Below are 11423 nucleotides of genomic sequence, written 5' to 3'. Positions count from 1 at the left end.
GTACACCTGTCTCACACAGGAGTGGTGACCAACAGACCCGACCCTCCCTGCCTGGCGCTCTCTGTCCTCCATGCTTGGCTGAGCCCCCAGGACAGACCCAACTCTCCTGCTACCTGGAGCCACGTCTACCCGAGGCAACATGTTGGGAGGAAGGGGGCATGCAGAGTCAAACACTCTCCCCCCTGCATAGATTTTGCGAGGGTTCATACCAGATTATGGCCAGCAGCAGCCTTTTGACACTGTGCAGGAGGGAAAGGACGGGATCTGCTTGCAGGGGTGAAGGGATGATCTGGCCCATGTCTTTGCAGAGCTCATCTCTTCCCCGCCCCCACCTCCCACTCTCCTGTGGCTGGAAGCTGCTTGTCCCTGCCTACCCGCACAGTGTCAAAAGGCAGCTGACACCTCGAGGCTGCTCCTGGCCACTGACATAACCCAGCCACCTCTTGTCCCCCAGCTACAGCGCAGGCAGGAAGGGGTTAAGCCATAAGGATGCATTGTGCACTAGGGCCCAGGGATCCTGACTGCAGGAGCTTCAGCCAACCCAGCCAGAGAGGCAGCTCAGCAGGGGAGGATGCCTAGGGGATGGAGCCAGAGGGTCTTAGGCTTTCCGGGGGTGCCGGCCTAACCAAAGGCAGTGGGGGAAGGAAGGAGCCTGCTATCCAGGCTGTTGGTGAGCTCAGTGCTCTGGACAGGGGCTGGTGCTCCGCACAGCACTGAGAATGGGATGCACTCTGCCAGGGGGGATATAAGGAATGCCGGGGGTGGGGTGGGACAAAGGGGCAAAGCAAGGAGAGGACAGCAAGAAGGGGAGCACATAAAGGACCAACGGGTGGGCAGGAGAGGCAACACATAGGCAGCTGCCGCATGATGTCTGCCTGTACTCACCAGCCACCACGGCATGCAGCACACAGCCAGTGCCAGATGGAAGTGGGATGGGGAGCAGGGCCCTGATGGACAAGAGCCGGCATGCAGTGGGAGTTATGCTGACGGACCAGCAGAGGGAGCAGCTCGCCCTGCGCACTACAGCTTTGCCCTGCCACCAGCCTTGCACACGCACGCTCACCATCAGACACTGGATCTCCCACACTCACTGCTGTTGGGCGGGCGGCTGGTGAGGAGGGATCTAGCAAGCAGCAGGACCCACCAGTACTGATGAGGGGAAGACAGAAAATACAGGACAATTTGACCATTTTTAAAAAGAAGTCAGGACACCTGCAGGAAGACTTAAATAAGGGACTGTCCCTTTAAAAACAGGACATCTCGTCACCTTATCTCCTAGAGGCCTAGAACTACTATTCTCTTTCACTCGGGAATCTTAGGCAAGTTCATCTCTTCCAATGCCTCCAAAACTTGAAATAATATTAACACCATTACTAATGCAGTTCTGATGTCTCGGGCCTCTCCTCCCACACATCCAAGCCAATTTTAAAATTAAAATAGTACAGTATTTTATATATAGCACTTTCCATTGTCCTCCCAGGAAGGAACCTTGGACTGAGCAGCTTCAGGATAGAGAAATGCAGAGATGGTGAAGAATGACTGCTAAAAGAATAAAAGTTGCAAATTTTCCCTTGCTGTGACCCTGAAAGTTAGAGGGGAGAAATTTTTGACTTTTAACCCAGACAGAAAAACATCACAAATTCATCACTTTTCATCTGCCCCAGTGAAGACGAGGTACCAACCTAGGATTTTCTGACAGGCAGCACTAAAGTCCAGAACCTCTGAAACAGAAGGAAGAGGCCAAGGAATGACCTGTTGATTGAAAATGCACATGGACTTTAGAAGGAAGTCAGGCTGCCTCTTCAGTCTGCAGAGGGAGATGCTTGAGCCAGCCAGGCAGAAGCAGGCTGCAGCTTAAAGTTTGCTAGAAAGGTTACAAACTACATTGACAATGACTGCCATGACTGCCAGCAGCAGCAGCAGGAGCACTAGCACCAAAGGGACACACTAGAGCATATCCTGCTCAAAATACTCCCCCTTATCCTCACATATGCTGTACAGAGTACAGAATGCTCTAATAACATGAATGGCATTGTATGTACTGCTGTACGAACAGTTTTGTGGGCAGCACGATATGGTCGTCAGTCAGCCAAATACATGTTCTGTTGCTATCCTACATTTGCTCAGTGTGTAATTAAACTTCCTTCTACCAGGTGCCCTCAGGGCAGGGCTTCAAAAGCCAGGGTAGAGGGTAGGCTGCATTCCCCAAAATAACAGTGAACACAGACACTCCGTTGATATCCATATCATTGGATGGGAATAAAATTCCACTTTACCCAAATTCAAAAGGGCCAGATCTCCAAAATACCCTGGCATCATTTGCTCTATCCATTCATCCTACAAAGTTGATCTGTGGTCTACCAAAGCTTGCAGAATGCTAGAGTAGCATCATTTCTGGTTTATACAATCATGTGCAGCTTGGGGAGGAGGGGCAGATAATGGGCATGTATGCCATCAACAGTGTAACAGATATTGCGATCAGATGCACTATTTTTAGGGGTCTATTGTATTCATGTTATATGGATTATTGTGGACTAGGGATTGTATTCTACTAGAGCGGGGAGAGAAGGGAAAGGATTACCACTGCCTCTCCAGGAACTAAAAACAGCATGCAGCCCTGCGACTGTGACTAGCTCCAGAAAAGTACCACCCCTGGGGTGATTTGCATTTAGTGGTTCAAGCTGGGTTTCAAGAGAGGCATGACACAAAGATAGATTTTGGGGTATAAAGGACCATCTTGAACTGACAGAAGGGGCTTCTTTCTGATTCAACAAACTTTTGTCCATGCAGGGCCCCCGCACCCTGCTGAAGGACAGGAACCTGCCAGGGTCTCCACAGGACTGATGAGTCTACTGTTAAAGCATTTATATTCTGTTATTGGTTTACATATTTGGTCTTACCCATAAATAGAGGTGCTCTAATTTGAAAAAGCCGTTTGATTCCTTGTAAATCACTGACTGTCACTGTCCTTGGGAAAGAAGTAAAGAAGGGAAGCTGGACGTTAGAACTGCTTGAGATAATCACAGTGGCTGGCAGTGAAGCTGTAGCCTGAACTCCCTGGTCAGGAGGGAAAGTGGGACATGGGTCTCTATCCACAGAGATGTGATAGCTAGAGGCCTAAGACCTGAGTGGGCATTCCTGGAGCAGACCATAGGGGTGTGCGTTTCATAGATGCAGTTTCCCTGAAACTGTGACAGATGGTACCAGCAGAGTTTAAAAAGACCATTTGCTCAAAGCCCTCCATTATTTCAAGGACATTTCCAATCTTTACTACTTATGGGTGAACAAAAGCTATTGCCTTGCAAACCTCCATCACTGCAGCATCAAGAGTTGACCTCCCAATGTCAAACTGATTATACTACCACCTACCTTGTATCTAGTACTTTTCAGCAGCATATCTCAAAGCACTTTACAAAGGAGGTCAATATTATTAATCCCATTTTACAGAAGGGGAAACTGAGGCACAGACGTGAAGTGACTTTTCCAAGGTCACCCACCAGAACAGTGGCAGAACTAGGAATAGAACACAGGTCTCCTAAGACCCAGTCCAGTGCTCTATCCACCAGACCATACTACCACTCTCACTGAGCCACTGAGTCTGCAACAGTTTCAGGAGGGCAGCTTCAAGACATCAACATCAACCCACATCTGGACTGGTATGGCCCATCCCATCAGTGCATCCTAGCACTGAAGGAACAGAGCAAATTCCTCATACAGGCCCAGGAATGTGGCCTGCCTCATGCGAAAGTTCTGGGCCCAGTGCTGGTCATCCTAAGTCCCACCATCTGTAGTCCTGCTCCGGAACCACCAGTCAGCACAGGAGGATTCCTCAGCTATGAAAATCTGCATGGGCTGTCTCCACTCTGCCATTCTGTCTAGATGCCACCTGTGTGATCTTTTTGGCAAAGCACACTGCTACCTTCTGAGGACGAGAAGCCACACTGAAAGGCTCTCCACTGCGTCTCCTGCCCTGTATCTGCCACTTGTTCTTGAACTGAAAATTCCATTAATGACAACATTTGGTACTGGTACTAAGAAGGATCCATGCCTTCACACTGGAGCACAGGCCATGAACACAAAATCAGAAACGATGTGCGATAACGAGCTGCTGGGCTAATACCAATTCCATTCATGTGCCCAGAAAGAACACACAACTTTTCCCACAATACCCCATGACAGATTTTTAAATATCATCTCACACTAGCACAGTGCTAAGAACCAACAACTGCACTCTAGTGTTGCACCTTGATACCCTCTTCCACTCGGTTTCCAAAAACACGGTTTGATTGCAGAATTTGTCACTCAGGTACCTTTATTTGGTATACAGTAACACTAAGCCCAAGAAGAACAGGAGTACTGGCCCGGCTCAAAGTAGTGGGGGAAGCAGGGTACATCACAAATCCAAAGTTACACAGCAAAACTTTTCCTTATATACTTCATTACTAACACCTGCATTCCTGACTAGACATTGCATCATGCGCTTCAGGAACTAATCCCTGTACCACGAGCTCTGGCCATATGATATTCCTGTATAACCTCATCTCTATACTCCAGGTTTATCTTGTCCACTGTCCCAAGTACCAGAGACCTAGTTTCTGATTATCTTAGCTAGACAGACTCCAGCCTAATACTTGTTATGCCTTAATTTACAATTTACTCTTCCATTCACCTTCTCAAGCATACACACGGTGAGAAATGAGATCTTCCTCATGTCAGATTGGGCATGTCAAGTTAGGCCTACACCTAGAAGGTCTAGCACCTCAGTCAGTTCAGCATGTGGATGCAGCAACTTGAGTATAGTTTGAGTTACTTGTTGCAGAGAGGCAGCTCTCACCTGAGCTACGATAGGACCATCAGCGGCTATATAGCATAAGTGGAATAACTTGTATTAACCCTTTAGTAAAGACCAGCCTTTAGACATCAATTCCTATTTTAGCCCGTCACTCTGATCACTCAGGAGGTTATTAGAATGTAAAAATGGCTATACTGGGTCAGACCAACCTCTCTGGGTTGGTGTGGTTCTGGGGGAAAAACTGGGAGATGGATGACTTGGTTGATGTGAAATGCAGATGTGACTTTAGGTAAGAAGTTAGCTTTCAGTGCCTCTGTAACAGAGTGAATACTCTGCTCCTTCTAATTAATTTATTCTTAAATCCATGAGGGCTGCAGCTTTTTTATAGTCCTATCTAAATGCACAATACTATAACTGACTTCTAGTGCCTGGGAATTCCAATAGCACTTATTTCAATAAAGTCATGTTACACTGAGTTTTCACCAGAGTTTCTTCTGTTCCTAAGGGAAGAAAGGAATTATCCCATTCTCTACCATAAGTAAACATGGAGATACGCTGAATTTTTCAAGGCAAACATATGGCCAAATTTGTTCATTCTTAATATGGCAAACATTCACGAGGCAGTTTGTGCAGTAGTAACAGAAATTAAGGTCATTAAGGTACAAATTAGTGTGCTCAATTTTACTGCCTGCTTCCTTTCGTACCTCATTACACTGCAACAAAAATCCTTAACTTATACTAGTCACACAAACCCCTTCCACCAATAGTGAGAGGTAAACAGGAAGCACTAATGTGCTCATCCTAGCATGCAGTTTGAATTTCTTAAGTCTGTGTCAGTTTGTATACAAATTATCAAATGAACAAAAATGTTTTCATAGCAAATCTCTTTTGAAACCGTTAGATTTGTCACTGAAATTAAGCATTTCAGACCATCGTTTGGACACAGGTAGAGGTACATTCTGATACTGCTCACTTACACTCAGGTGACATATTTTTGAAGAAAGCGCAAATAAAAATCAGTGTCTTCTAAATCATTCCGTCTCCCAAAAGAAAATAACTGTCTTGCTATATTCCTTTTACATTTCATGTTGCTCAAAATTTCTTATTTTGAAAAGGAATATGATCCTTCAAAGAATAAAACCAAAGTATGTATTACATAAAAAGATACCAATAGGCTGTATAGTGGTGTATCTGTGATGACTTTATTGTAACTAACTGAAAAGATAGTACAAGTTTTCTAGTTAAAAAAATACACTTTTTCTTGTGATTCTCAAACTAGCAATATTATGCCCCAAGGGGTTTTATAAGAACATTCCATGATCTTTAACAAACAGTCTCCGTGATCGAAGGTAGTTTTACTGCCTCAGTTACAATAAATCCTTCCATTATAATTATTTTGTAAAATTAACACTGAAATATTTGCCTCACAAATAAAGAGACACCATCATGCTCTGGGGTACAATCCAGACCAGTAAGTGACTGTGTCACTGCCTGCCCTGTAATTCTAAGTGCCTTAAATGCTCTGCTGCTGTGGCTTGCAGCCTGACACTGACGGTCATCAGACAAGCATGTACTCAGTGTCTGTGTGTTAAACATTTCTGGACATCACTCTGATTCCAGCAGCCTTCTTGTTACACCCCAGCCACATTCTGGTGTACATCAGTCGTGGTTACTTCTAGCCATGTGACTCCAACACACTCCAGACCTGAATTTTACCAAACCATGCACTCTGCAATACCCAGTCCTTTCCTGGACCATTCAAAGGAATAATAAGGTTGGTTTGCTCTTTTAAAGAGTCAATACCTAGCAGCTTACCACATTAACTGGAGTTAACAATCACTTCAATTCAAATACAGTGCTGGATTGAGTTTAGATTAAGACAAAACAAGTCTATTAACAACAGGACATAGGTTAAGTGATGCCAAAAAAAGAAATAAAGGTAGAGATGGTTACATGCAGCTAAACATTAAAAACACATCTAAAAGTCTAAAACTTCATCTAGCCAAGGTACAGACTTTGTTTAAGATGGTTTCTCTCATCCATCATTTTGTCCAGCACAGCTAACTGTCTCTCAGTCACAACTTTCCACAGAAGTACAGGGTGCTGGTTCCCCTTGTTTTCCTAGGTGAAAGATAATTTGGCATTCCTTGCCTCCCTCTTCTATAGTCCAATGAACCTCTAAAATGGATTCTTCAGTAGGTTACCCCCAAAATAAAGTTCATTCAAACTGTGAGGAAGAAGACATGGAGTCGGGTGATGAAGAAAGTTCCATGCTGCTTTCTTCCTCTTCTGGTATTTATTAAAATGCAAATTAAACTGTTCCTACCCTCCCCGTTGTTTAAGTGAAGGGCCACTTGACATGCGATTGCTAATCAACTCTGATGACACCTGGCTGGGGGCACCGGCTTGTCTTTTGTCTGGGAGAAGCCTGTTTACCCACTCCCCAGACGGATCTGCTAAACACATTTTAGTTCCACATTTCCTTCATATTTATATGGTCCTTGGGCATTTACCATGCACATAGCACACAACACTATTCATGATCAGTGTGTTATTAGTTTTCCAGTGATACCTTACATGACACACATCAGATATGACATTAATGAATTGGAGTTCACTGACCTTGTTGGGCCAGCTGAAACTCACTATCAGATAGCAGTGAGCCTCTTGCCTCTTGTAGTGGGATGCTGTTAGGTCACAGATTTATAATGAAAATGTTCCAAAAGAGCGAAGAGCAGCTTTACATACCTTGTCAATAAAAGTAACCATACAGTAATTATTTTGCAAACATTGGCATCATATTAAAATTAAGAAAAATAAGATAAAAAGCAGACAAAAGAGTAGAAACATGTATTAATAAAGACAATGTACTGGAAAACAAAATGTATGCCTCTCCTGCTATTTAACAGCAACAGATAAAGAACAAAACAGGAAAAGCTGATAGGAGATTCAGCTGAAAAAGAATTAAAGGATTAGAATGTAATTAAGTCCACTCAATACAGTTTTATGGAAAATAGGTCTTTTCAAACAAACCTGATTTCATTATCTGATGATACTGCAGATTTGGTTGATAAAGGTAATTGGTAGATGTAATCCACTTAGACTTTTGTAAGGCATTTGATTTTGTACTGCACAATATTCTGCTTAAAACATTAGCACTATACAACACCAAAGTATACATTAAATGAATTAACAAGTGGCTACCTGACAGATATCAAAAAGTAGTTGTCAACGAGGAATAACTGAATGGGGGTATTTCTAGTGGGATTCCACAGGGATTGGTACTAAGCCAGTTGCTATTTAACATTTTCACAATGATTTAGAAAGTAAATATAAAATCATTGATGATAAAATTTCCAGATGATATACTGTCCGTGTGGCACATAAAGATGAGGACAGGGCAATCATATAGAGGAATCTGAATTTCATGGTAAGCTGTGCCTATTCAAACAAAATGAGTTTTAATACAATTAAATGCAAAATCATACATCTAGGAACAAAGAATGCAGGCTATACCTACAGAATAGAAGACTGTATGCTGGAAAACAGCAACCCGGAGAAGGATTTAGGAATCTCAGTGGACAAGCATGTGAACATGAGCTTACAGCGCAATGATGTGGCAAACAGGGCTAACACGATCCTTGGATATAAACAGGAGTAGTGAGCAGAGGAGTAGGGAGGTCCACATTTTACTAAGGATGAAGAATTGGAGAGGGTGCAGAAAAGAGCTACAAAAATTATTCAAGGGCTGGAAAAAATGCCCTCCAGTGAGCTCAATCTTATCTTATTGAAAGAAATTGAGAGGTGACTTGATTACAGTATCAAAGTACATTCATGGGGAGAAGATAGTTGGTACTAATGGGCTGTTTAATCTAGCAGACAAACACATTACAAGAATGACAGCTGAAACCAGACGAATTCAAATTAGAAATAAGGCACAAATTTATAATAGTGAGGGTGATTAACCACTGGAACAAACTACCAAAGGAAGTGATGGATTTTCCAACTCTCCATAACATCAAATCAAAAACAGATGTCTGTCTGGAAGATGCGCTTTAGGCAAAATAGTAAGGTTTTACTGAAATCCAAGACATATAGGAGGTCAGACTAGATTATCTAATGGTCCCTTCTGGCCTTAAAATTTATGAATCTGTGAAAATAAACCCATTTTTCCCCAGACAGGATTTAACCAATTTTGAGGTAGTCACCTTTATTCATCTAACAAAAAATACACATACATGTAATTATATAAGCTACAGGAGATAATGGTTGTCTAAGCCTCACATCTGGCATTCCTAGATCGCTTTAAACCATAAATTCCAGTCCCAAGAGGGTCAACTAGCCCTCCACAACTCTCTGAGATTGATAAATTGAGTGTAATACAGTTTACTGTGTCAGTCTTTAAGACAAAATTAAAAAACTGAGGTCCTGTATGCTTTGCACACACAATAAAAAAAACTCATGGCACTTTTCAAATGTAGCAGTTTGGCCTGGAGCCCTTGATTAAAACTTCCCTTACACCTTAACTATTGTGCTATACGTTAGTTAAATGCTGGCCTGTTCTTCAGAAGTGGCTGCATTTCACTATATAGTGTTTCACAAATTGTGTGTGCGTTATATATATCACACATACAATTTGTAAAACATACTGCTTCAAGCCTTGGCCAATCACATTAATGTTCTCCAAAGCATTATAAGTAATTTTGGACAACTTTTGCTCAGATTCGTGTTGTTTTTTGATATCTTGATCTTTCAGCATGGAAGATACGATAAATATTAAATATTAGTACACTTAAGAGTTTTGGTTTTAAATATTTTTCAATAAGATTATCACGACCATCAGTTTCACATGACCAGTCTTGCATTAAGGAGTGAAAACACTACTGAAGATTAGTGCACAACGTAATTACCTGCTCCAAAAAGTTACTTTATAGCAATGTTGTTGCATGTTTGAATTTAATAACAATTTGAGATTGTCAAATAATTGTCTCAAACTAATATATAAATTAAAGATAATGAAGTACAGATTAATACAGCATTATACACAATACAGAAAGACATACTTTATCACCTTCTGGGGATGGTGAAGAGAAGGTTTGGTACCCTCCTCTGTACCTAGTAGAATGCTGACAGTGTTCATTCCTGAACTATCTTTCTAACCCTCTGTCTCACACCCTGTAAAAAGAAAAACTCCTGTTTGGAGGGAAAACTGCTTTCTCATGATTAATTTCACTATGCGTTCTGTTTTTTACATTTTCATTTTACCTAATTACTTAGGGAATTTCTTTTATGGTTTCCTTAGGTTACATGATTCATAAGCTAAAGGGAATTCTAAGCTAGTTATTATTACTGACAGCTGTGACAACCAGCAGTTATTAATGAATTTAAATAAATTTTTCAATAGATCCTTATTTCATTCATTACAGAAAACATCTGCAATAATAAGCACCTCTTATCAATCACATAACATAATTATATCATAGGCATCCCTTCTCAATCATCCAGTCTTGTTTACAACATATTTCTATAGACATTTTTATTAGTTTGAGGGTGTCTTTCCCCTAGACATTTGATTCCCACAGAATTGGAGGGACCAGCAGTACATGAGGTACAGCCAAATACTCAATCACATGAAATTCCTGAATAAAGGTCACTAATAGGTTAAGAACCAACACTCTGGACCTTAGAATTCAAACACACTCTTTGCTAATATATTAAACTATTCTCCCAGAGTCATTAATATGCTACTCCTGGGGGAATTCTTCACATCTGAGGACATACACAGAATTCCTCTGTCTCGCATAATTTTGTATTTTCCCCACATAAAAAACATTTTGCCTAAGCATTGCTGCAGTTCTGCCTTTTTCTCACCAGAGGCCGCTGTGGAGCCAGAACAGCTGGCTGCGTTCATGCCCCTGTTCAGGCACCACAGCAGCCTCAGGTGGGCAAAAGGCAGAACTGCAACACTTCTTAGGCAAAATAAAAAATTCTATGCCCACTGCCGCAGAATTCCCCCAGGAGTAGAAGTTCATCACAGCACCCTGCCTGCAGAGCCAGGTTAGGGCAGAGTACAGCACACAAAGCTGCTGGGGGTTCAGAATGGTTAGTGGGAGGGACAGACTGGAGCATGAGCTCAAGAGCTAGTGGGATGACAGTGTTGAGCCTGGGGTGGGGGGCTGCAGAGATCCATGGGGTTGGAGGTGTGTGTGCAGGGACAGGGATAGATGCGCCTGACTGAAAGGGAGAGGTTTGGGGTCAGCCAGGGTCTCCATAGAGGAGGCTTCCCAAATCCCTAACAATTCCCCCCCCACAAAAACCCCTCCCACCCTCACCCAACAAGTTGACTCCTAGGCTCCTTCCCTCACCCTCATCTCGTCGGTTACCCCCGACTACCCCAACCCTTTGCACTGCTTCAGATAGGAACAGGAAATACAGTTCTATATTTTAATTTAAATTAATTACATAAAGTTCTGTATTAATATGCCTAGTAAGGAATCTATTTGTAAAAATAAATAAATAAATAAATAAATAAATAAATTTTACCAGAATCTTTTATTTTTTGGTCTGTATTGTTACAAACATATTTACTGACAGATATATTGAAATAAATTACCAAAATAATTGAAACTGG

The sequence above is a fragment of the Gopherus evgoodei genome, chromosome 3 (assembly GCF_007399415.2).
Source record: "Gopherus evgoodei ecotype Sinaloan lineage chromosome 3, rGopEvg1_v1.p, whole genome shotgun sequence".
NCBI classification, from domain to species: Eukaryota; Metazoa; Chordata; order Testudines; family Testudinidae; genus Gopherus; species Gopherus evgoodei.
The sequence above is the reverse complement of the archived record's forward strand: the minus strand, read 5'-3'. Positions refer to the sequence as shown.